This window comes from Pristiophorus japonicus, chromosome 5 (genome assembly GCF_044704955.1).
Source record: "Pristiophorus japonicus isolate sPriJap1 chromosome 5, sPriJap1.hap1, whole genome shotgun sequence".
In the NCBI taxonomy this organism is placed as follows: domain Eukaryota; kingdom Metazoa; phylum Chordata; class Chondrichthyes; family Pristiophoridae; genus Pristiophorus; species Pristiophorus japonicus.
In genome coordinates, this window is record NC_091981.1 from 134,372,981 (window position 1) to 134,395,412 (window position 22,432).

At 44.5% G+C, this 22,432-nt stretch overlaps 1 pseudogene; it reads right to left on the bottom strand.

The window, feature by feature from the left end:
* LOC139264110 (ATP-dependent translocase ABCB1-like) overlaps positions 1-22,432 on the bottom strand; it is a 146,596-nt pseudogene that overhangs the window by 113,960 nt on the left and 10,204 nt on the right.

Below are 22,432 nucleotides of genomic sequence, written 5' to 3' on the forward strand. Positions count from 1 at the left end.
AAGAATGTTCCCAATGTTGGGCAAGTCCAGAACCAGGGGTCACAGTCTAAGGATAAGGGGTAAGCCATTTAGGACCGAGATGAGGAGGAACTTCTTCACCCAGAGATTGGTGAACCTGTGGAATTCTCTACCACAGAAAGTTGTTCAGGCCAATTCACTAAATATATTCAAAAAAGAGTTCGATGTAGTCGTTACTACTAAGGGGATCAAGGGGTAAGTGAGAAAGCAGGAATGGGGTACTGAAGTTGCATGTTCAGCCATGAACTAATTGAATGGCGGTGCAGGCTAGAAGGGCTGAATGGCCTACTCCTGCACCTATTTTCTATGTTTCTATATATGATAGATGATTTCTAAAATTGTCCTCGAAATAATGCTGGCCTAATAAAAATCATTGCAATACAAATGTGCTGATGGTCATGAAATGTGATATCTGTGATGATTTTGATAGCGGTGGTACTTTTGTCATGCACATGCTGTGTGTAGCGCTGGAATCACCTTGTGATCCTAGCACCCCCTTCTCCTCTAATAACCTAATTTGTATTTTGCAGTTCAGCCAGCAGCGCTGCCCCAGGCAAGACCACAGAGGCCAGAAGGTGGGGGCGGGGGGCCGGACTCGCAGGACGATCCTACATCTGGTACTGAGGACCTCCGATTCTCGCCTGTCAATCCATTGGGTCTGTTCTCTACAGATGAGAGCGCGGACTTGACGGAACCTGCATCACCATGCTCCAGAAGTCATTCCACCCCAAGGCCATCTAGTGCTCCTCCGGTCATTCCAGCCTCCAGCACCTCGCCTTAGGGCACCTCATTTGTCCCCAGGATGACACCGACCCTGCGAAGAATTTATAGACGCGTCAGGTCTGGTCCACGAGCGACACATTGGTGACCAGCTCATCAAAGCATTGGGGGCATATCCCGACAGCTGGCCACCAAGACTGAGTACGTTCCGTGGATGGCAGAGGCCCTGGATGCGATAGCCAGGAACACTGCTGGCACAGGCCTCCCAGTGGTCCCAGAGCGCGGCACTCCACCCCTAGGTTCCGCACCACTACTGCGAACGACAGATGAGAGGCAGGACCAAGATCCTGTTTCTGCATCAGAGATCCTGTTCCCACTCCCGTACGCGTGCAACCACCGCCTCTGTCTTCATCTCCCACAATGAGGCACCGCCTGAGGAGCTCCTCGGCCAGGCGCCGTGGAGCAAGGAGGAGAAGGGATAAAGGTGGGGAGAAGAAGGGGAGGGGGGAAGGAAAGTGAGGTGCATGTCCGCAGGTGATGGCTGTATTATATGTCCATCTGGGTGTATACAATTTGTTGTAATGTATGGGGGCTGGGGACCACCCTACTGCTTTGCCTTTGTATTCTGTGTTGCTGGACATGTTGAACATTTGATTGGATATATTCAAGAGGGAGTTAGATATGGCCCTTACGGCTAAAGGGATCAAGGGGCATGGAGAGAAAGCAGGAAAGGGATACTGAGGGAATGATCAGCCATGAACTTATTGAATGGTGGTGCAGGCGCAAAGGGCCGAATGGCCTACTCCTGCACCTATTTTCTATGTCTATGTTTCTATGATTGATATCAATGGTGGAAAAAGTGGGGTGTGGGCTGTGGTTGGGTGTTTTGTCCGTGATACTTACGATTTCAGACCAATGTTAGTATAAATATTATTGAACATAACCTTGTTGCGCATTGTCTCAGATAGTTGGACCGTTACACACTGGTGATTCCTTAACATGGAAGGGTTAAATGTTACTGAACTTCAATCAACATAAACTTTCACTGACACCAAGGTGATGGGCACCATTGATGTCTGAGCTGCACACACACAGCAGTGTGTCAGCATTATAACTCACAGTTACGTTCTTTCAGGCAAATCGTTCAGATATCAGCTCTTCATGTAAGAGTCTTGCAGCTATGTAGCCACCATGGGCCCTTTCCTGCGGTCTGGAGCAGGTCGTGGGCATGGTTGCATAGCCAGCCTGATAGTCTGGCCCTAGATCAGCATCCTCCTCTTACTCTCTCTCATGAGGTGGAGCATCAGTCCCTTCTGGCAATTCTTGGCCCCTCCTGATAGCCAGGTTGTGCAGCATGGAGCACATGACCACAAATTTAGCTACTTGCACAGGGTTGTATTGCAACTCCCCTCCTGCGTGGTCCAGACATCTGAAGCGCTGCTTTGTTTTGTTGCCATGTTGCATGTGTCTCTGTTTCTCTGGTTGTATCGCTTCTCGGCCTCAGTGTGGGTGTAACGCAGCATGGTCATCAGCCAGGTGGCTAGGCCAAATCAGTTGTCACCAAGCATCCAGCATTGTCCTTGTGGCTGACTCTTAAAGATGTCAGAGATAGCGCTCTCACGCAGGATGTGAGCCTCATCGAAGCTGCCTGGACATTTGGCATTCACTGCCATTATGATCTGGTTGTGGTCGATAACTAGTTGGACCTTCAGGGAGTGAAATCCTTTTCTGTTACGAGAAAGCTCTGGGTCCTGAGAGAGTGGCCGCATGGCAATGTGAGTGCACTATATTGCTCCCTGCACACTGGGGAACTTAGCAATGTGGTAGAACGCTCCAGCTCTGTCAGTCTGAGCCTCCGTGGTCATGGGGAAGCTGACAAATTCCATCCTTCGAGCATACAGGGCCTCCGTGATCTGTCTAATGCAGCGATGGATGGCATGGTGAGACATAGTGAAAATCTCGACCGCGGAGGCCCGAAAGGAACCGGACGTGTAGAAAGACAGTGCCGCGGCGACCTTGACCTCGACCGACACTGATGTCCTGATGGCAGGCTGCATATGTGGCCTGATGAGCTCACATATTTCATTGATCACCACTTTGTGGAAGCACAATCTCTGAAGGCAGGTGTGGTCGGACACGTTGAGGCAATATCTCTTTTCCCTGTACCTGCGGGGTGTGTATGGTCTGGCCCTCCTTCTCATTCTTGCACATCTTAAATTGGGGACATAATGACGTGCATCACACATTGAGCCATCTGCACTCTGCAGCATCTGCGTATTAATCGATGCAGGCTGAGAAATGGCTGCCCCATTGCAATGAAAGTATAATAGCGATTGATCAGAAGCAATAATTTCCTCACTAAAATACACCGAGAGTAAACCCCCAATCGTCCAATGTCTGAAAATCTGCCTGTTGAGATGGTCACTTCACCTGAGAAGAACTCCAGAGTCAATCCAAACTCCCCCGAAGTTGAAGCAGCCTTTTGAATGAAGCAACCTGCGATTTTAAAAATGGCAGCCACACCGCTGGCTTTAGTTCAGAACAGTTCCACTTTTTCCGGACGTGCACTATAAACGTAGGATTTGAGTAAAACGTTACCGGTCTAACTGCTATACATCCGATCTGAATTTATATACTCATTACACTTACAATTCCAATTATATAAATATATAAGTAAATGTAAATAAATGTATTACTTCCTCTGCCAGAGCCGACAAAGTCGTTCCAGCGCTTGTGGCACTGGCTGTCCTCATGCACCTCGTGCATCGCTGACAAGATCAGCTCAGCGATCTCGGCCTAAATCTTCTGATACACCTTCGGGGTGGGTTTTCCATGCCCTCTGTGGGTCGATTGACCTCAGCGTGATTCCACCTCCTGCAGGAGGGCAGCATTTGCCTTGTCGGAGAATCTCCTCGCTCGTTTTCGTCCTCCCAACTCCAATTCCTCTCCAGCTTCACTGCTCTCACCAGCCTCCTCCCCCTCCATATCGTGCTCTCTTGCCTCCTCTATGCCTTCCAGGTTATTATTTTTATTTTTTTCGATATTTCTGTCTCACCAAACTAAATAATGCTATATTTTATTATTGCTCATCACAAACACCATTCCACACTCCCAATACAGCCAAACAAACCACGAAGAACCAGACAAGAAGCTCACACATGCTTTCTCTTTCTCTCTGCTCTCTCTCTCTCGCCTCTTCTGCAAATGTACTGATGACCCCTGACCTCCTGAAATGCGGGAAAAGACTGTTGCCATGGCGTTGCTATGGACGCCGCCATTTTACGACAGAAGAAAAAAATACCGCTAACACCCATTTCACATCGTTCCTGCTAACGCCCATTTTATAAAGTGGAAACTAGGGGTTTTGAAAATGGGTGATAATCCAGTGATCTCAAAACCCATAATAAACGCCAACCCTGGAAATAACGCACATTTTTGGGTGATCTGCACAATAATGGAAAGTCTAACCCTATGATTTTGGCAGCATCTTCTTCCTTGGTAAAGACAGATGCAAAGTACTCATTTAGTACCTCAGCCATGCCCTCTTCTATCATGAGTAGGTCTCCATTTTGGTCCCTAATCGGCCCATCCCTCCTCCTACTACCCGTTTACTATTTATATGCCGAGAGAAGACTTTTAGATTCCATTTTATGTTAGCTGCCAATCTATTCTTATACTCTCTCTTTGCCCCTCTTATTTCCTTTTTCACTGCCCCTCTTAACTTTTTATATCCAACCTGGTTCTTACTTGTACTCTCAACCTGACATCTGTCATATGCCACCTTTTTCTATTTTATCTTACTCTCTATCTCTTTCATCATCCATGAAAGCTCTGGCTTTTGTTTCCCAACCTTTTCCCCTCGCGGGAATGTATTTCAACTATGCCTGAACCATCGCATCATTAAAGGCAGTCCATTTTTTGATTACTGTTTTGCCTACCAATCTTTGATTCCAATTTACCCGGGCCAGATCCATTCTCAACCCACTGAAATTGTCTTTCCTCCAATTAAATATTTTGACTCTGGATTGCTCGCTCTCTTTTTCCATAGCTAGACTAAACCTTATGATACTATGATCATTGTTCCCGAAATGTTCCCCTACTGACAGTTGCTCCACTTGATCCATCTCATACCCCAGAACCAAATCCAGCAATGCCTACCTCCTTGTTGGGCCAGAAACGTACTTATCAAGAAAGTTCTCTTGAACACAATTCAGAAAATCTTCTCCCTTTCTGCCCTTTACACTGTTACTATCCCAGTCTATATTAGGATAGTTGAAGTCCCCTATTATCACTACTCTATAGTTCTTGCACCTCTTTCTAATTTCCCTGAAAATTTGCTCCTCTATCTTTCCCACTACTTGGCAGCCTATAAATACACTTGGAAGTGTAATGACACCTCTATTGTTTCTCAACTCTAACCAAATAGATTCTGTCCTTGACCCCTCCAGGACCCCTCCAGGATCCTCTCTCTCCAGCACTGTAACATTCTCCTTAACCAATACTGTCACCCTACCTCCTTTCTTTCCTTCCCTATTTTTCATGAACACCTTATATTGAGGAATATTTAATACTCAATCCTGCCCTTTTTCAAGCCAGGTCTCCGTTACCACCGCAACATCATATTCCCATCTGGTTATTTGCGTCAGCAGCTCACCAACCTTATTTATCACATTTTGTGCATTCATACACATGCACTGTAAACTTTCTTGTATTCTCTCTTCGTCTGATCTCACCTAATACTGTACTATTTCTTATTCTAGTGCTATCTATCTCTCCCAAACCTTTGTGCACCTTGTTTCTCCTTTCTAATGCTACATCCTGGTGCCCATCCCCTTGCCAAATTAGTTTAAACCATTCCCAACAGCACTAGCAAACCTCCCCGTGAGGACATTGGTCCCAGCTCTATTGAGGTACAACCCATTTGGCCTGCACAGGTCCCACCTCCTCAAGAACTGGTCCCAATGTCCCAGGAATCTAAAGCTTTCTTTCCTGCACCATCTCTCCAGCCACGCATTCATCTGCTCTATCTATTTCAAGACTGATTAGCTTGTAGCACCAGGAGTAATCCGGAGATTACTACATTTGAGGTCCTGCGTGTTAATCTCTTTGCTAGCTCCCTAAAATCTGCCTGCAGGACCTCATCACTCTTTCTACCTATGTCATCGGTGCTGATATGGCCCATGACCTCTGGTTGTTCACCCTCTCCCCCAGAATGTTCTGCAGCCACTCAGTGACATCTTGACTCTGGCACCAGGGAGGCAACATATCATCCTGGAATTACATCTGTGGCCACAGAAACGTATGTCTGTTCCTCTAACTATCAAATCTCCTATCACTATTGCTTTCCTGATCTTCCTCCTGCCCCCAGCTAAGCCACCTGTGGTGCCATGGACTTAGCTTTGGCTGTACTCCCAGAGGAACCATCGCCCTCACCAGTATGGTTGGAGAGTGAGATTCACTCAGGGGACACCTGCCCTACCTGTTTGGTCCTCCTTGTCTGTCTGATGGTCACCCATTCCCTCTCTATAAAGACTCTATGTCTCACAGTTTCGTCTTTAGCTATTTCTACACCATTCATTGAGTATGTGTGTTGTCAATTTTCCTTCTTATGTATAGCAAATGTGCTAAATAGAATGTAAAATGTTCTTCTGTGCTTTACAAGATTTATATTGTAGTAAAGATAAATTTTTAATTTGCATTAGCACAACCATTAACTTCTCTAGGACATGTATAATTTGGTCAAGTAAATTCATTTGGATGTATTTTGACACCACTATCTGCCATATTTGACATAACTTGGGGTAGTCAAATCTGATTACAATGGGCATCAGGTACAATTAATGAATTTCAGTTTAATGTTCTTTAATTTAATAAAAATGTTGTTTTGCTTGAAATATTCACAGTAAACATTGACTGTAAAATGTGTTTAATACTCTGCACCTAACTATTTTCCAATCTACAGAGAATATACATTGAAAACTAAACACTTCATTGGCTTTTATCATTAAAACAGCTTAAAATATTCAGTGAGAAAACTGACATGAGTTTTCGCTCCTCGTAGTTGATGGCTCCATTGTGTCTAACTTGCACTTGCTGTTTTTAGTTCAGATCTGCTGTATCCAAAGCATTTTCCCCCTCTTTCTTTGTTTAGTTACTTCTCATTCTTTTGTTGTGCATGGACTTTCCTGTGCTTCTTTACCACCCCAACTATTTGTACATTTGTCCTTTCTATATATCTGCATGATCTCACCGATTGGGGATAATTTTGACTTTGGGCGTTAACTGCCTCTCAATGATTGGCGCATCTGTTCGTTCTGTCCCCCTGTCTTCTATGATTCCTACCTTATTAAAATGCTTGTTTATCTCTCAGCTTTTGGTCTGATGAAGGGCTAACACCCAAAATGTCTCTTTTCCCTCCAGATGCAGTTTGACCTACCTTTTGTTTAAAATAATCAGTGTTGCACAATCACAACTTTAAACTAGTTTTTATTTTAATTTATTAAATACTTAACATTATTTAATTTGCAAAAAAATATTTTCCAATGTCCTTTGTCACAGATAACATTATGCTTTGTCATGGTTATCAAAGTACATGGATGTTGCAGGTCTATACCTATCAGCATGCATATTACAATATTGGTTGTTTCATCTATTTTCCTAATAACATTACATCTAAATAGCAGACTGGGTCCCAATTCCTTGTGTAACAGTATTCTACTTTTTGAAAATATATGTTGTGCTCATACTTTTGTCCATGCTGCTGCTGAGACTATGAGAAGGGGAGAGACTGCCAGTATGACCAAGGTAAGCTTCCATCCATCGATAAATCCAATTATAAATTCTGCCACAAAACTGCTCAATAATAACTGCATGCATATGCTGAACTTGTCCCCGAGACCCTCTTTGATGATGTTTATATCACTGTTAACATAAAAGAAACAGAATGATGTGCTCTACCATCAATTTTATTACATAATATCAAAAATGTCACACAAAACAATACTATGAATTAAGTGACTTTGCATGGTTACATAAATTTACTTTCATCAAAATGTTTATGCCACCAAAAATCTCTTATCTAACAATTGGTTTGCATACTGATAGGTATCAACAACCCTACAGGATGATGTGTGACAGACTACATTTTTACTGTATCTTTTTATGAGTCAATGAGATATTTGTAGACTGCCAGTGACATCCCTCCTACTATACAGCTATCAAATATGTTTAACTAATTTCTCACCAACAAACTCCAACAGGTTGGTTGTACAACTTCCATACTGACCACCAAAAGCCTACTGTTGCTACCTCTAGACATGGCAGTCGTTTAAGAGAAAGCAGTGAAACATAAAAAAGTTATCCTGCATGCCTCTAGAGATAAACAACATCGGCAGTAACTGGGGAGAGCTAAATAGCGACCATGATGTAGAAATGGCTAAAGGTGAAGCAGAAAGGGATGTGGGCATCAGATCACTGTGGGACAGCAATAAAGAAAGCCAGCAATGCTTACATATATTGCCAGGCCAGTTGTGTATATGTATTGTGGATTCAAGAAACAGGCAGTTCTGAAACTTGAAGCTATCTAACCAGGAGGTATGTGTTGTAATCTTTTACAATATTGGGTCACCATAAACAGCAGCCAGATTTTAAAGCTCAATTACTTACTCTATCAGCCTCGTGCTTAGTTCACCTCTTTGTTGTGAGTCAAACCATCTCTTGATGAAGAATTGCATGGAAAAACTTTTGCTGTATTCTTCCAGTCTGTCTTGTGCCAGAAATTAAAAACAAGCCGCCTAAAATCAGAATAGCACAGCCAAGCCCCACAAAGTAGGTTGCGAACCTGTAGTAATAAAGAGCTTTGTGTAAAAAATGTGGGAACTGGGTAGTGTGAACTGTAAATACGAACAATCACAATGTTAAATTTATTTCAAGGTTCAATAATATATTTACCCTGTCATGTCAGCTTCCAAATCCAGTCCAGGTGTTTCAAAACATGCATCTGTTGAACTGTTGTTAAATGCTGTTAAGGCCAATGGAATATATGTACGTTAACATAAATGTTTGAAATGAAATGAAAATATTAAAAGAAATAGAAGCAGACATAGGCCATTTGGCCCCTCAGGCTTCACCTGTGGTCTGATCTCAGCCAGGGCAGTGGTGGGATTGCTATAATTGGCCCCTGGACCCCAGGTAAATGAGGGGAAATATCAACCAAGATACCTGCTTTATAGTTATCCAATGACTGTTGCTGGAATGTATTTAAATATGGGGAAAGTCTGTGAGGGGTCCTGTAGTTCAATAGCCCCCACTATCCAGACTCACACTTGAACAATGACCATTTGGACAAATTGCCTGTGAGGTGCCAGTCCCCAGCAGAAGTCACCACTTTCAGGAGAAGTGGGGAGAAAATTCAGAAGAATGACCGGTCGGACCTGGACGGGAGGGGAATAGGGTGATCTCAGGGGAAAGGGGTAGCCTTGAATGGGCTGACAGCAAGCTGGAGTTTTTCTGGGGTCCTCCTGGGCCCACTGAAACAAATTGAAACTTTCCTGAAACGTTTTTTTCAGGAGCCTCCTGTGGTGCCTTTAAGCACAGTGCACGGTTCGTCCATCTGAGCTAAAAATTGCAATTAGGGTCCTACAACTGTTTTGGGATCCCAATTTTCAAAATTGAACAGTCTCTGACCTGTTTTAAGTGAGTGGGTTGCTCGCGTTTTTACAGGTCGCACTGAAATCAGGCGGAAGTCGTCATAATGGGGATGGAAGTGGGGGCGGGCGGAGTGTCCGCCACTGTCAATCATCAGCGCTGCGTTGGTGACATCATCACACTGGCGCGTCAGCACGTCTTTCCCCTTCAATTACAGGGCAGGGCTGCTGCGAGGTCTGCAGCTTTTCAACTTAGATCCACTGGGCCACCAGGAACGGTTTCAGCCAGGCCAGCGGCCTGGAACCCAAGAGTGGATGCCAGGCTGCCTGTTGGTGACTTGGCTGAACCTGGGGAAACCCGGCGGCATAATTGTTGGGCCGACCTAGTAGTCGGCCAACAAAAAAAATAAGATGGCGGCCACGGCACTGTGCCCTCCCTTTTAATGGAAGCTATACCGCCATTTTACACACACTGCAAAAAAACCTGTCAGGGCACGCTTTGTTGACGCACTTAGGAGGCTTCGGCAGGAGCGGGACGGAAGTGGGGACCGCCAGAAAAATGACTGGGGAGAATTTCGCGAGCGCTGGCTATTTGACTAAAAATTGGCAGCCATTCGACACCGCCACGTGGCCGCGCTCTCCGGCGGTAACAGGCATTCTCAGGAGGCTGATTTTCAGCCCCGTTGTCTTGCAGAGGCAGAGCCAAGGTGTTTCACACAGAGAGTAGGCCATTTTGTAATGGACAGTTCTGCAACAACATTGGCATTGACATTGTGATGTATGTAGCACACAAATCACTGACTCCACACGGTCTGGTGTTGGTCTAACTGCTGTGACCTTAGTCCTTTATTGAACAGCTTCAGAGTGCTCCACAGGTATGGTGGGCAGCCTTTTATACTGCCTCGTGCAGGTACTTTCAGGTCTCCCACCACAGCGCCCTCTGTGGTGCACCATTGTACTTATCATACATTTAATGTACCAGAGCAATACACAACATCACTGACCCCCCCCAGTTCAAAAAGCTGTTGCTAGAATCCCTTAAATTGAAAAACGCATTAGCCCATTGGTAATGTTGGTCACGGATCCACGTCCTTGAATTTAAACACAGTGTCCATTTAGCATTGAAATATTAACTCTTGTCGTAATTCGCAATTCATGTCCATTATTTTAAACACAGAGACCACCCAACATTAAAATATTATTTCTTGTCATAAATCCATCCTCCTACATTCACATGGCACACTTAGGCTCGCTCTAGCCTTACAAAAGTCCAAAAGTCTTTATGTGGGGACCGCAGTGGTGTGAGGCCCTTTTACGACGCCCGGGAGCATTTCCCTTTTAAGACGCCATCTTGTGGCTCCCACGAGGCTTCCGTTGGGCGCCGCCATCTTAGGTGTTCAGCTGGCCTAGAAAGAAGAAGAAGAAACACGGAAGGAGGGAAAGGGAAACACAGAAGGTGGGGAGAGGGGATTTTGCAGTGTTTTGGGGAAAGGTTTCAGGCATTTGTCCACGATCCTCTTCCTCTGGCGCTGATGCTGGACTTACTCGATGCTGGCGCTCTCAAACTCGGTGCGGCATTTCGTTACAGCTCCCGCCATGGCCGCCTCACCTGCTGCCTCCATGGCCGCCACCATCGCGGCCGCTACCGTCGCCAGCTTGTTCCACTGCGTGGGTCCCCCGGCCACCGATGGACCGCAGTGCCCCACCGGCCCACACCCCAGCAATGGGCCCGCACCTGTAGCCTTGTGTGGAGGCTGAGGCTGCAGGATTGCTTGAGGCCAGGAGTTCTGGGCTGCTGCTGCAGCTCCAGCTCGGTTGCCGCTGCCCTTTGGAAACCCGGGGAGCAGCAGTCCGTGGGGGAGTGACGAAGTCTTCCCAGCTCCCACGGACCTTTCCCATCCATCTTCTGCTGAGGAGCATCGGCCCATCGCCTGCAATGACCTATAAAGGTAAACTGTGCGTCTCGCCCACGTGATATATCTGTACATCCGCCCTGCCGAGCAGAGGTATCAGTTCCTTGGTGTAAGTACGCAGCTTTGCCGTTACCGGGACCAGCTTGGGTCGTGCAGCCGGGTTACCCCACAGTTTATCAAAAGTTCTCTGACTCATCAACGACGGACCCGATCCCATATCCACTGCCACACTCACTGGGACTCCATCAATTTTTACTTCCATTATCACTGGGGGTGAATCGTCGGTGCACGTATACAGTCCCAACACCTCATCTTCTTCTGCCTGCTCCTCGCTGAACAGTTGATCACCCCCCATCTCCTCAGCCACACGATGAGTCAGATTTCTTTTACACATACGCTGAAGGTGGCCTTTCATGTGGCAGGTATTGCACGTGTACTCCGCAAGCCCCATGGCTTCCTCCACAGCGCCAGCATGGTGCTGCTTGATTGGCCCCCCTCAGTGGACTCTGAGTTCCAGGACCCCGAGGTCCATGCAATCTGCCCCGGGCAGAGCCACGTTCTGCAGTTTTGTCCGTGGTGGGCGCTATCCTGTGGACAGTTCCTGTCGAGTTCGAGACTGTGTGGATCATTTGCTTGGTGCTGCACGTCGAGGTCATATATGCCCGGCTGATGGTGATGGCCTTTGTCAGAGTGACTGTGGGTTCTGTGGCTAGCAGCTTGTGCAGGAGGCCCTCGTGGCCAATCCCCATGATGAAAATGTCCCGCAGCGCCTCGTCAAGGTGTGCCCCAAAATCACACGGCTCCGCGAGTCTCCTGAGGTCCGCAGCATATTTGGTGACATCCTGGCCCTCGGGTCTGCAGTGATGGTAAAATTTGTATCTGGCCGTGAGGATGCTCTCCTTCGGTTTCAACTGGTCACGAATGAGTTCAGTCAGCTCCTCATATGACTTATACCTGGCGCTCCCATGTGCCAGCAAATCCTTGATGAGACAGTAAACCTCACCGCCACAACTGGAAAGCAATACCGCCTTACGCTTCTCTCTCAGTGCGTTTGTGTCCTCCGTCAGATCGTTTGCTGTGAAATAGTACTCGAGCCTTTCCGTGAAGGCCTCCCAATCATTGCCCACGGTAAAATCCTTTAGCGAGCCCAGAGTAGCCATGGTTGCGTGGAATTCGTCCACTTCCTTGTCGCCAATGTGATGTATATAGCACACAAATCACTGACTCCACACGGTCTGGTGTTGATCTAACTGCTGTGACCGTAGTCCTTTAATGAACAGCTCCAGAGTGCTCCACAGGTGTGGTGGGCAGCCTTTTATACTGCCTTGTGCAGGTACTTTCAGGTCTCCCACTACAGCGCCCTCTGTGGTGCACCATTGTACTTATCATACATTTAATGTACCAGAGCAATACACAACAGCCATCAAGCTGGCTTTTTGGTCAGCGTGTGGCGTGAAGAGTCCTAAAGTAAGGATGATGAGAAAATATAATAATAGCTTACTGAGAAACATTATGATTGTAGAATGAATCATTGGGAAAAAAGAAAAGATGGTGTACACGTTTCTCCGCTACAGTTCAAAGGTCAGATGGAGCACACCCAAAGTGCACTCTACCTGATGTGTCCTAAACCAACCAAGACTTTCAGGTCATTTGCATAGGCTCAATGTTCACCAGGTACAAGCTTGCACTTTGGCAAGAACTTACGCCCAGAAAACAGGCAAACTGGGCAGTTAAGTGGCAAATTAACTTTAACATAGATAAATGTGAGGTGATGCACTTTGGTAGGAAAAACAGAAACATTACCTACACCTTATAAAATAAGAAACTGAATGGGTAGAGAGCAAGGGGATCTAGGGATACAGGTGAACAAATCATTAAAAGCAGCATCGCAGGTCAGCAAAGCAATTAAAAATGCTAACAAAGCACTGGGAATTATTTCTAGGGGTATAGAATTCAAAATTAGTGAAGTTGTGTTAAACTTGTATTGGACCCTGGTCAGGCCACATTGAAGAGTACTGTGCACAGTTTTGGTCTCTATAAGAAAATAAGACATAGAAGCACTGGAGAAAGTGCAAAACAGATTTACAAGGATGATATCAGAAATTAAAAATTACTGATTAAAGATTGAACAGGTTGGGCGTTTTTTTTTAAGAAAAGAGAAGAGGTGACCTGATAGAGGTCTTTCAAATTATGAATGGGTTCAACAGGATAGATGTGGAGAGAATGTTACCACTTGTGGAAGAATCCAAAGCTAGGGGCCAAAAATACAAGGTAGTTACAAATAATTCTAATACGGAAATACGGAGAAATTTCTTTACTCAGAGAGTGGTTAGAATGTGGAACTCACCACCACAGGGAGTGATTGTGGCAAATAGCTTAGATGCTTTCAAAAGGAAACTGGATGAGTACATGATAGAAAAGGGAACAGAAAGATATGTTGAAAGACTGAGATAAGATAAATGCAATGAGAGGTGACTCATCTGGAGTGTCGTCACCAGCATACACTAGCTGGGAGAAGGAGCGGTGAGAGATTGTAGAGGGACGTGATTGTGGCCCAGAAGAGGCATGAGTTCGGGGCCCAGGAAAGGCGAGGGCCCAGGGGCAGCACGGGTGAGCCCACACTGCGATATGTGTGTGCGCACAAGGTTCGTGCAGCTAAGCTGGTCTCCAGTCGTTTTGGTTAATCCTTGCTACTGGATCAAGACCTAGCTCTGTCAAGCCCATGTGGTGGCTGTTGTGCAACGCCCACCACACGTTAAAAACATCCACGCACAGGCATCTTCCACCCTTCAAGATTTAGTTTGGGACCTGGAATTTTAGGTCCTTCATTGAAACACCTGTGAACTTCCTGAAGTAGAAGCAAGTCATCCTCGATTCGAGGGACTGCTGATGATGATGATGAGACTAGCTGGGCCGAATGGCCTATTTCTGTGTTGTGTACTCTATGTAATTCAATGTAAAGATAAGCAAGCTTTGGGCACATCAGAGAAGAAAATCATATGAGGTAGTATAGATTACTACAGTTTAGCAAAAAAGTCAGTGCAATTATTTTCTGGAGAAAATATACCCAAAAATATATGACTCTTTGGTCTAGAAATTCACCTGCTTACTGCCACTCTGTACCACCATGAAATGGTGATAAAATGGCGGCCACCACTCTTTCATCAGCTGGTGGCAGGTTCCACGGGGGCTGCCATATTCATGTCCCCCTTTGTGCTGCTGGTAACTAGTGGCACCCTGCAAGAAAAAATGGCGGTGTGGTGACGTCAGTCAGTGTGTAACAGCAACTGAACATCACCAACACAAACTTTCACCCGAGCACTGAATTCAGCGCTGGGTCCTAAGTATGCCAGGCTAACCTGCTGTACAAGCAGGCTGACAGTGGTGATGGCTGCACCTCTTAAAAGGACATACACAACATTAGGTTAGTTTGAATATAAGGTTTTGGACTGTTTTTTTTTTGATTTTACTGAAATGGTGGCTTGCTGCAATAGATGTGAAAAGTTTAAGTGAATCGGGAGTGCTGCTGGACACTTGCAAGAGCTCGGATGGTAAATGAAGGCCTTTGAGCAGACAGAACATGCTGCAAATACTCAGCAGGTCATGCAACATCCATGGAGATAAAAACAGAGTTCACATCTCAAGTCGAGATGCTGCAGTACCGATGCTTTGGTTACTGCCTTGCTGGCCTGAGATAAGCGCCAGAAGAGAAGGACTCGGGGGAACTAAAGGCAGGAGGTCTGCAGAGACTAAGCTTGTACTCCCTTAAATGTAAAAGGTTAAGGGGTGATTAAATTGAGGTGTTTAAGATGATCAAAGGAGTTGATAGGACAGGTAGAGCAAAGCTATTTCCTCTGCCGGGGGTGTCCAGAACCAGGGAACATAACTTTAAAATTAACTCACCCCTGAAAAACTATTGAGGCTAGGTTAAAAGAAAATTTCAAAATTGAGATTGATAGATTTTTGTTCAGCAAGAGTATTAAGGATTATGAAAGCAAGGTGGGTAGATGGAGTTAAGATACAGATCAGCCAACATCTAGCTGAATGGCGGAACAGACTCGAGGGGCTGAATGGCCAACCTCTGATCCTATGTTCCTATGGGTGATCCATTTTTATGGACATGGCAGGGGCTGTGCATTGAGTGCAACCTCCAGTACTCTGCCAGCTGCCACATAGCGCAGGATGAGAGTTAATGACCTCACAAGTTTGCCCAAGGTAAGTGAAAGCACTGTTCCTCATGCACATCTTGTCAGAATGATAGAGGCATGACTCTCATTACCTTACATATCATTACCAGGGTGGCAGGAAAGGTGACCTATTCACCGGCAAATTCTGGAAACAATAATGCACCATATTAATTCCAAACCCCTGTGTGATCTCATTTTGGGTAATTTTGACCTTTTTGCGATAGTGTAAAATGAGTGATGTTGAATTGACAGCCAGTTTTACATCTCTCCCAATTTCTATTTCCATTGAAGTCACCTGATAAGATTGTCTTGAGTCTTCAGCCATCTAGGTATGGTGAATTGGCACATGATGAAAGTACCATGACAGTTTCCAGGATCAGGGATAATAATGTGCAGCATTAGCTTAGTGGCATTGTACACCAGCGGAACATTAATTGAATGAAACTTTTTTCTCATTATGACATTGAGAGGGTTACTGCATGGGGCTTCAATGCCACATGAGTTCCATTTATTACTCCCAGCATGTGTGGGATCCATGCCAATCTATATAATTGAGCTCCTTGCTCTTTTTGTTTTGCAGGTTCCATTGCAAAGATGGTAAACTGGAGACTCACTCGAATAGCACATCAGTGACCTCCTTTATGGAATTGTGTGCTACTTCTGACTAATGTGACAAAGCTCACTGCAGGTGGCTAAAAAGAATTCATGGCAGTGGCCATGGTAACTGCTACAGACAATGTTAATGATGTTCTCCTCATTAAAGTGGGCAGCAGTTCTTCAGCCTGCAGCTGGCAGTACTCTCCAATAGGCTCAGAAAGAAAAGCATAGCCACCCGAGGAACTGTTGAGCAAAGAATTCTAAGTAAGCCCTTTGAGATCTGTAAACCTTGTGCAATAGGCTTCGCCATGTTGGAAACAAACATCTTCTGTGATGATTCACTGCACGTTCCTCCAATCTAGCCTTTCTTATTTACTCATCCTCCTAATCTTCATAACATCAGAAAAGATGGATTCTCATTGACAAATTTATTACTCCAGTCAAAAAATTAACTTTGGCCATTACTCACTGTAACTGGCAGAAGTCTTCAGAAAAGCTCCAAAGCACCAAACAGCAAAGTCAATGTCCAAGCAAAATGTTACACGGCTTCAAGTTTATCAACCAAGATGGCATTCTCAAAGCAGTATCGCCTCAGTGATACCAATCTGTTACTCATACAGCGGAAAGCTTGGCCATGCCCCCCTGCCTCATTTGCATGTGATGGAACAGGCTCCAGATAGGCAGCACTGCATGCTGGTAAATTTTATTGAGGATAATTCAGGCGCAACCTTTTGGGGCAATATTATGGCGTTAGGTCTTACTGTCCCATTTTACTTATCTTAGTGTCCCAAAATTGTCCAAGAAAGGATAATCTAACTACAAATACTTGCAGACAAAACATTATTTTTTCTTTACTCCTTTTTCTGCATATGTTTTCCTCTTCCCCCAAAGCCTTTCTGGGGGATGTAAGAATATGCTTTTATATTGGCCCTGAAATCGTGGCCTCTCCTGTTGCGTACGACATGCGCATGAGTCTGAAGAGGCCCCACAATTTCTGGGTTTAGGCGCGCAAAGCGCATGCGCCTGAACCTGACACATGCATCCCTGGGAGAAGGGCCTTCGTGGGTGGAGATTTGGGCTATTTGCCCAACTCTTGCCCAGCAAATGTTCTTCAAATGCTTACACCTAGTAAAAGCAGGAGTAAAGCCTGCTTTTACCAGCGTAAGCGTTCTAATCGATAGAAAAAATAAATGTTATTCCTTATTTGTATATTAAAAACCCTGTCTATGAAGGTAAATTTATTTTAAACACTAATATAAGATTTTTTTTAATTCAAAAAAATAAACTTTTCGCTAAAACATTTAATTTAATGCAATTTCTAATAATTTTTTTAAAAGTGAAGTGTTTTTTTAATTAATGTTTGTGTTTTATTTGTTTTTAGGGTTCTCCGCATTGAGTGAGAATATAACATTTTCTTTGGTGGTCCAGGCCCACGTGATCCCAGGAAACACTTTCATTCCTGGGATGTGTGTGCCTCTGCGTTGGGCTGCGCAGCTAGGCCTGGGACTCGAATTCTTCGTTGGAGCGGGACCACCAGATATTTTCGGTCTTTTTTGTGGTCAGAGGCGTCCGCCCACAGGAAGCCTCTGACTACAATGTTTAGCCCATTGTTTTTAATATGGAATGAAGACAGAATAACTAATGCAGCAATTATGGTTAAACCTCATGAGTAAATCAAAATTGGTTTGGCCTTCATACTGGGAGGTCTTATCTTTTGATCACGGTGACATTTCAGGACACAAGCTATAATGCAACAAGAGCAAAAATAGGAAGCAAAGGTTGCTGAGATAACAATGTAACATGTTATTGACTAGGGCATGAGGCCCCCTATAATTATATGTCCAATAATCTGTTTGATCGCCTAAGAGTCATAAACTGCCTGACAAAGCAATAATTTGATTATGTTTTACTGAATGATACAACAAAGAACTGTTCAATACCTGCGTTAGAGATGTTAGGGGGATTTCCGCTTCTGACAAAACTGTCTGTCATCTTCCCAAAGAAAATGATCATGAGGTGCAAAGCGATTCCATGTAATATTGCACAGATCAGTCCTATTATCATCATTAGGATGTCCAATCCATCAGCAAAGCAAAGCTATAAATAACAACATTCCTCATCAGTAGATACAACTACATCAAACAGCAACAGACAGATAAAATTATGAACGTACTATGAACCCAATTTTGAATTCAATGGATATTAATTATTACCAGCTCTTATGTTTAACTTGTATTGCTATTAAAAAAAAATTGAAAAATAACATTATTTATTTTCCTGAACTGAACCTGGATGTAGGGAGTGCACATCAGGATGTCATATACAAATTTCATCCAATTACCAAAACCATCTAAATAACTAATAATTGATCTGATTGCATGTGTGTTATGAAATCCCCTCTCCTGTGTGAATAAATAGAATTGCCAACAATATCTATGTATTTTATAACATGGAGTTCACACAATTTTTAAGTATTCGCAATATTATTTTGCATATTTTTCTGGTCAGATTAGGCATGTGTGAAATGGGGACAGGATGAACTTCTGCAATGTTCCAGAGATGCAGCTATCTACTCTTTTCTCTACACTAGACTATCAGGGGGAGAAATTGGGGTAATTTGCGCCTCCTGTTAGCACACCCAGGGGGCACAAATAAATTTTTGCCCGGGCAAGGCAGCGCTAATAACGCCTGCTAAATTCCACAAGGATATTGGGGGCAGCCGTAACCGGTAGCACCCCGCTCACTTTGCAGTGATGACAACATCATTACCGTGTGTATGTGACCTGTTTCAGCCCCGGAGCAAAAATTCGGGAGCGCCCCCTGAAGCTGCGACCGGCGTTGACAGCGACAGCTTTAGGGGGCACGTACATGGCGGCCGGCCACTCGCGGATCGCTAACGGGAGGTGGCGTACGAGACAAAGAAAATCGGCCAACTTATCGGTCGCGACACATTGCATCCTAGAATGCAAGGGTCCATGCCCCAATCTGGCAGCCCGGCACTCCACTTGAGTGACGGGCTGATGGCATGGCACTCTGCTCCCTGGTGGTCCTGGAAGGGCCCCACAGAGTCTGCAGCTTGCCCATCCCCTTTAATGAAGGTGAGGGTTCCTTCTACGCATAGCGCTATGCCCTGCTCCTTGTGCTTCTGCCCCCTTAGCGCCCCACAGAGCCATTAGAGCATGTTATTTGACACTCCACTTCCTCTCGGCGGCAGTAACCCCAATATCGTGAGCAGGGCGGGACTTCCGCGCCTGGTGCAGGAAATCCTGACCCGTTAGCGTTGCTGGTCCCACCCCTACAGGAAGTGGATTGCGCGAGATTGTGCTCCACTTCTTTTGAGGGGTGATGAGCCTAATTCAGCGGCCGGGACAGAACTTCTGCGACAAGCAGGTTACCGCCTCCAATCGGGACGCAGGGCAATTTCACTCCTAATATTTAAGTCACACATAAGACACAGCAATCTTGAGAAATCATGTCGCAGTGTAGATTTATGCAGCTTAATTCAACAGACATAGGGTTAGAAATTAGTCTTCACTGGGACACATTTTGCAGTTAGCGGTGAATGAATGGCACCAGCCGTTCATTACACTTACCCATGGCTCATTGCCCATAGATTTTAAATGAGGTTTTGTACTGGAACTTGCGATGATCAGAAATCCATTTTAGCACAGCGCCCTCTACAGGGGTTCTGGGCCTGTGCAAACTGTTAATCTACTTTACCAATCAGATTGAAAAACCGTTATTGAGCAGCACAGGTTCTGAACTAGGAAGTCTCAGTTAAACTATTGAATTCAATGTCAAATCATATACAGGAAGCAAAATAAAAGAGTGATAAAGAAAGATGGGATTTAGAGAGTGAAGGGTGTAAAATTGGTGGGAAACCCCCCCAGTGTTTGGACTCATTGGAAAGAAAATGTAATTTGGAACTATCTACCAGAAAGTTTGAAATCCTAAAGTACATATGGAAGAAACTACGAACTTTAATCGAATTTGGGATTTTACGAGACAAATTTAGTCTGTGTGGGCAGGGCTAGAGAACTAAAGGATGGCTATCCTATAAAGAAACCAGTTTGAGTATTGAAGCTGTCTGGGGTATTGAAACTAAAGTAAATTGTCTGGAGAAGTATGGATACTCGAAAACCCTTCTCCACAAGAGACATTAACATAGCAACAATTAACCCAGAGATAGCTAACCATCAGCCTGAATCTGGAAAGCCATTTCAGCATATGCATAACAAACAAAGGCCCATCCAGCCTGCATGTAAAAAAAAAACCCAAGCACAAACAGACATTGCAAATACCAAGCTAATATTTTCATAAAGAAACAGATTTAGAAGATCGACACATCCAAGACAGGTTAACATTTTAATGAACCCGCCAAAATATGACAAAGAAATACCAAGCCCGCCAAGAATTAAATAAAGAATCCGAGCTGATTTGGTGTGAAGATTAGAACAGCTCCAACAGTATAACTGGACCCTGTTTTAACAAAGGGCATGCTACTGCCTCAGAAGACACTGCTAGGGACACTTAGCATCAAGAAGGGAGAGAGACCACCGCAACTTCTCCAGCCCCGACGTCCTGAAATCGGAAAAGGAAGGAAGAACATCACCATCGCAGCAGCAACTGACCACAGCCAACGTGGTACCACCAAAACCACCGCGATCGACCAACTTTGAAACAAAACTTCACAAGGAAGAAACCGAAGAATTGAAAGTTTCTACTCTACAATCTAAGTCCTGACTACCAACAGCTGAAAACATTACCTTAAGAGACTTTAAACCTATTTCTAATGAAAGAAAATGGGTACTTACCCCATAAATCCAAAACGCGCCCTACCGCATCAGCGGACACCACCCAACTGAAGATTGTGAAGTAAAAAGTCTTCTCCGACGTGCGGGGTACGGCAAGCAGATCCTACAGAATCCAGCGAACCCCGAAATCGCGAACTACCGCCAACTGACCATAAAGGATTGGTAAGCATAGTCCTTGTTTGCCCTGGAGTCTAAAATAGTCAGTGTTAGGTATTGGGAGGTGGGAGGTGTATTATTCACTGTAACCCCTTTGAATGTGTGATGTACTGTTCTTTATTAGAGTAATTATAAGTTTGACATTGTATTTTCTTGTCTTTAATAAAATCAAAGTTCTTTTGCACCAAACCAGTTGTCTCTTGCACTTTATCACATCCCCCAAATAAATCCAGAGTCTAGAACCCAGGGAGTGGGAGCGATTCCAACCGCTTAGAAGGTCAGAGGTGAACCTGACCCCTGAGACCACCCCTTACAAGAGAGATAAAAGAAACAGAAATAAAAAGTTAAACATTTTATTTAATGTTAAATTTAAAAAAAAACCTTCACCAATCATTAAAATCTGAGGGAATAAGATTCCACACTTTATAAAGTTAATTTTCCGTGCCTGAGAAGTTGTTTAGCAGTAATTAAGACTCACCACACTGTTAATAAGAACATAAGAATTAGGAACAGGAGCAAGCCATATGGCCCCTCGAGTCAGCTCTGCCTTTCAGTAAGATCATGGCTGATCTTCAACCTCAACTCCACTTGCCTATCCCCATATTCCTTGATTCCATTAATATCCAAAAATCTATCCATTTCAGTCTTGAATATACTGAACAACTGAGCATCCACAGCCCGCTGGGGTAGAGAATTCCAAAGATTCACAACCCTCTGAGTGAAGAAATATCTCCTTATCTCAGTCCTAAATGGTCAATTCCTTATCCTGAGACTATGACACCTAGTTCTAGACTCTCCAGCCAGGGGAAACAGCCTCTCAGCATCTATCCTGTCAAGCCCTTTAAGAATTTTATACATTTCAATGAGATCACCTCTCATTCTTCTAAACTCCAGAGAATATAGGCCTATTCTATTCAATCGCTCCTCATAGGACAACCTTCTCATCCCAAGAATCAATCCAGTGAACTTTGTTGCACCCCCTCTCAGGCATGTATGTCCTTCCTTAGGTAAGGAGACCAAAACTGTAGGGGTGATCTAACTGAGGTGTTTATGATGATTAAAGGAGTTGATAGGGTAGATAGAGATAAACTATTTCTTCTGGTGGAAAAGTTCAGAATAAGGGGGCATAACCTTAAAATTAGAGCTAAGCTGTTCAGGGCTGATGTCATGAAAACCTTCTTCAAACAAAGGATAGTGAAAATCTGGAACTCTCTCCCCCAAAAAGCTATTGAGGTTTAAAATTTCAAAACTGAGCTTGATAGGTTTTTTGTTAGTTATGGATATTAAGGCTTACAGAACGAAGTTGGGTAAATGATGTTAAGATGCTGATCAGCCATAATCTAATTAATCTACAGAACAGGCTTGAAGGGCTGAATGGCCTA